The following is a 5,220-nucleotide window of genomic DNA, read 5'->3' as shown; positions in this document are numbered from 1 at the left end:
GGGTAGGGGGGCGCTCACCCTGTGGGCAGGGAAATCCAGGCCTTTAGGTGTTTCTTCTGTGGACGAAAGGGGCCACATGCTGACCTGACAAGCTCAGGGGAGGCCTGCATGGCCGTCTTGCAAACTCAGAGACTTAAAGTAACCACAAAGGATGGTCTGAAATTAAACTTTGACTAAAAGCAGTGATGGTGGGCAGTTACGTCCTAGGCCAGTATCTTCACTGACAAGGTCAACCTTTACCTTAACTGAACCTACCTGTCTTTCTGCATCTATGATAACACACCCTTGAAATGCCTGGGTAACTTGTAACTTCCCTTTTTCTGGAGCCCCTGGGGCACAACCTAATGTGCTGGGCGCCAGGACAGATACCACAAATTCCTTCATCATCATGTTAATTGATCCTGCACCCACCTAAGTAAGTGTCCATCATTTTACTTTTTATCCAATCCCAGGGGTTTCCCCTGCTTTGCTTTATCCCTCCTCCTTCATCTATCACCAATGAATTTCATGGAACCCACCTATGTCCCTCCTTTGATTGCAAATGTATAAATACAGATGTAACCCTGCCATTCTCCGGAGCACTTTCTCAATTCGTTGAGGTTCTGCTTCCAGGCATATGTCGACAGTTTGGCTCAAATAAACTCACAAAAATTCTTTACAGGTTTCAATGGTTTTTTACGTTAACACTTTCTACGCGTGCCTTGATCCTCAGCACAACCCATTGACTGTCATGGTCCCCACTGTTGAAACGTGCGGGGAGGTCTCTCTCGTGCACCGAGCCTTGCAGGGCCCAGCTCAGATTCCAACCCCACCCTCGGTCTCGCTTTTCTTCTCTTCCACCCTTCCCTCCTCCCCGCTATCTAACCAGGTTGTCTGTGGTTGTTTTTTGGTTTTTTTTAAAGATATTTTATTTATTTTTGTTAATCCTCACCCGAGGATATTTTCCCATTGGTTTTTAGGGGGAGTGGGAGAGAGAGGGGAAGACAGAGAAACATCGATGTGAGAGAAACACATGGACTGGATGCCTCCCGTAGGAGCCCTGACCAGGACCCGGGGCCGGGGAGGAGCCTGCAACCCCGAGGTACGTGCCCTTGACCGGAATGGAACCCGGGACCCTTTGGTCCGGAGGCTGGCGCTCTATCCACTGAGCCACACCGGCCAGGGCTGTTCAGGTGATCTTTACACTAGACTTTGTGCGGCTTCTGCAACCACAATTGGCCCAAACTATTAGGAGGACTCCCTGGAATTCCCTCTCGCTGGGCAACGCGGGCAGCTTTCTGCCCACATTCAAGATGGTCAAGGCTTGGGCCGGTTAGTAAATAAACAGGATGAAAGGGCCGGGGAAATGGAGGTTATTTTGCGAGGAACATGGGCGAGGAGACACTCTGTTTAATACTATTTTCATGGGGTTGGAGGCCCTCCCAGCAGGGAAGGACATTCTCTCCCTCCCCTGACACCTATCCGGGTCCAGTCCTTCCTCCTCCTCTCTGAGCTCACGCAGGCGGCGCTGAGATGAAAGGCCAAGGAAAACAAGGCAGAGAAACAGCCGCTGAGCAGGGAGAGGGGAAGCGGGATTCTGCATCCTGGCTGATAACCTCCTCAGAGTCAACGCTGCAAAGACAGGCGGACAGAGGCGGTCATCGAAGGAGCTTGGGGGGCCCGTTGGCCAGAAGCCAGAAGGTCCCTGGCCCTCGGGGTCACCTGCTTCAGCCCCCACGACATTGCCCTTGATGTCCAAGGTATATGGGTGGCCTTCCCACCCCCCTGACGGATTCCTTGGAGCATCTATGTATTGATCAAGTATCAGCTGAGATGTCACTGTGCCCGACATACACAGGTAGACGCCCATGTCCCAGCTGGTGGAAGGAAGGCCGCCTTACAGGGGGGACGCGTGCTGTGACAGACACATCTCCACCTCTTTCTTCTGGCCGGTCCGTGCCTTGCTTCCTGCCTGAAGCCACATGTTCCCGGCATCTCTCTCCGTCAAGTGTGGGAGGCCGCCATGGTGGGCACCTGCCTCGTTCTCTCGGGGTGGGGCCCTCCGGGGAGACAAGGGACTCAAAGTCTCAGCCGATAGGGGACTCGATGTCTCCGCTGGAACAGGAATAGACGCCTCATCCTATTTCACACTCAGGATGGCCTGAGGGCCTAACAGCATTCTGCCCCCTAGGCCTGCAGGGACCACAGTGTGGTTGTTGAAATGCCAGGGGCTGCGGGCAGCGTGGCTTTGCTTCTCCCAGTGTATTTCCAAGCTCTGGGCCTCCGGGCGACTCGCAGAAGCAGAACCGACTCTTCACTGAGCTGGGTCAAGGGAAGCTGCGCCTCAGGATTTACTCCCCAGGAAGGAAAGGAGCACTTCCTTTCTGGGCCCCAAAGAACCAGCTGCGGGCACGCCCTCCCCTCCCCACCCCGCCCTCCTCGCCTAAACGCTGGTGGCGGCGCCCCCTGGTGGAAATCTGCAGCCACTGCTGGAGACAGCCCCCGACCTGGACCCAAAGGAGAAGGGGCTGGGGTTGGACTCAGGGAGGGCGGGAACTGGGGTGTCCCCTGGTGGGGGTGACGCCGTCAGATCCCGCTGACTGTTGTCATGAAGAATACAGATCTCGCGGGACCAGACAGTTTGGTTTTTCAGGACAAGCGAGGAAGAAGCAAAACAAACCCAACGGGATAAGCCAAAGAAAACAGGAGGTGAGCCAGAGCGTAGAGCTGCAAGCCGGGATTGCTGCGGAGAAGATGAAACATTAAGAGTGGCTCATCCCAACCCATAGACAAGGCGCCGTCTTGGTAACAGAAACGTGTTATAGAAAATATAAAAGTCACAACAAGGAACCTATTCGACAAGGAGAAAAAGTTTTCTCACTTATATTTGCTTGTTATACTTTTCTTTTTTACTTCTTATATGAACCAGCAGAAAGTAGGAGGAGTTTCAATAAAAATTATGGGAGGAAAAACTCAAAATAGACAAATTCTTTTTTAAAAATATATTTTTATTTATTTCAGACAGGAAGGGAGAAGGAGAGAGAGAAACATTAGTGATGAGAGAGAATCATTGATTGGCTGCCTCCTGCACATCCCCTACTGGGGGATGGGGGGCGATCGAGCCCACAACCCGGGCATGTGCCCTTGGCCGGAATTGAACCTGGGACCCTTTAGTCCACAGGCTAATGCTCTATCTACTGAGCCAGACTGGCTAGGACTCTTTTCCATTTTTAAAAACTCCTATTCATGCTTCAAAACCCAGTTCACATGTTACCTCCTACCAAAACATGGTTGACACAATACCTCCCCAAGTCTTCAGGCATAGTAAGCTCCCCACCCCCAACCTGTGCTTTCAAAGTTCTACGCCCATCTCTCTAGTATAACAACCATTTTGCATAGGTTATAGTTATCTCTTCATACATCTTTGAAATCTACCCAAAGATATATAAAACTATGAAAATACTTCATAGATTAGAAACTGGTAGGGTAGGTTTGCTGTTTTGCTCACCTAGAGCCTAGTACACCTCCAGACTGATTATAAGTAGGATAATTTTAAAATATATTTTAAAATAATGTTGATTTTTTTGGGAATAAGTAATAATTTTCACGATTCAGAATTTAAAAAAAAGTATAAATCTGTGTAGGACTGAAAAGTTTCTGTCTCTCCCATATTTCCAGCCACCCAGTTTCTCTTCTTATCAGTAAATGATGTTACTCTTTTTTTAATTTATTTTTTACCCTCTGGATGAAGTCCACATTCCTTTCTACACAGTGTAATTCTGTCTCCCATCTGGTCTTGTTTATCTTCCCAGCCCTCTCCCTACACTTTGCCCCCTGCTTCTGAGTCTGCACTGAGCTTCGCCATGTTCTCTGTCACCCTCCCCACCACTCTCTTCACTCCGCAAAATGTCCCTCATCGGTCTGGCCTCAGCGCCTGTCCACAGCGGGTGCCCAGTGTCCGTGGGTTCCAGGACCCCCCCCTTTTCCCCTCCCACCTCCAGCTGTTTTCTCCTGTAACCTGATGGGATTCTCCCAGCCTCCTTGCCATCAGACACTCTTCCTCAATTTTTAAAAAATTTTTTTATATATTTTTATTGATTTCAGAGAGGAAGGGGGGGGAGAGAGAGATAAAGAGAGAGAGAGAAACATCAATGATGAGAATCATTGATCGGCTGCCTCTTCAACCCCAGCATGTGCCCTTGACTGGAATCGAACCCGGCACCCTTCAGTCCGCAGGCCGACACTCTATCCACTGAGCCAAACCGGCCAGGGCGCAAGGTGGCTTTATTTACCCGCAGCAAGTAAAAGAAACGGGATTCACTCCTAAACTCCTCCGCCGCTGAGAGGGAAGGTAGCCATGGCTTGCATACACCTGGGTCCAATGCCATGTGATTCTTTGCGGTTGGCTGCATCTGCAGAGTCCTGAGCTACAGTTTAACATTTGGCAAGAAACCACATGAGAACCGAGGGGGCTTGGAGAGCCAGTCCCAGCAGGCACGTCCTGGGGGCAGGGGTCCTCAAACTTTTTAAACAGGGGGCCAGCTCACTGTCCCTCAGACCGTTGGAGGGCCGGACTATAGTTTTAAAAAAAACTATGAACAAATTCCTATGCACACTGCACATATCTTATTTTGAAGTAAAAAAACAAAACGGGAACAAATACAATATTTGTATTTGCATGTGGCCCGCGGGCTGTAGTTTGAGGACCCCTGTGGGGGCTTGGCCTCAGGCTGCAGGAAGCAGGCCAGACCGGGGCGCAGAGCAGAAGTGTCCACCGAATGGGTTGCGGGGAGAAGGTTCAGCCTTTCTCTGTGCATCTGCCAGCAAAAGTAGATCCTACTCGTTCTTACGTCTCCCATTCTCAAACCCGCAATCGCTTCCGATGCGCCTCCGCCAAGCAACCAAGTGGACCGGGTTAAGGGGGTACAACGGGGCGGAGAGGGGTTGGCCGGCGGGCGACCGTCCGGCCACAGGGGACAGAGAAGAGGGAGAGAGTGACCAGCCCAGATTACGCGGGGGGTTAGCCCACTTGCTTGGAGCGTCACAGCGGCCTCCCGGGGACGCACTCTGCCTCGATTTCCCCCGGGGCTGCCTGCTCTGGCCCCGCATCTAAGCGCGCGCGCACACCCTCCCTGCGCGTAACCGGTCCGGCCGCCCCGGCGCGCGCACGGCCGGCGCCCCCTCCAGGGGTTGGGTCAAGGCTGGCTCCTCCCCTGCGGGCCCGGAGCGCCCGTGCGCCCC

The 5,220-nt window shown here is 52.0% G+C and overlaps 1 protein-coding gene across 1 annotated transcript in view; it reads left to right on the top strand.

The window, feature by feature from the left end:
• LOC102418305 (mitochondrial amidoxime reducing component 2) overlaps positions 1 to 5,220 on the top strand; it is a 14,007-nt gene that overhangs the window by 1,838 nt on the left and 6,949 nt on the right.

This window comes from Myotis lucifugus, unplaced genomic scaffold (assembly GCF_000147115.1).
Source record: "Myotis lucifugus unplaced genomic scaffold, Myoluc2.0 scaffold_514, whole genome shotgun sequence".
Classification (NCBI taxonomy): Eukaryota; Metazoa; Chordata; class Mammalia; order Chiroptera; family Vespertilionidae; genus Myotis; species Myotis lucifugus.
This window is presented reverse-complemented; position numbering and strand designations above follow the sequence as displayed.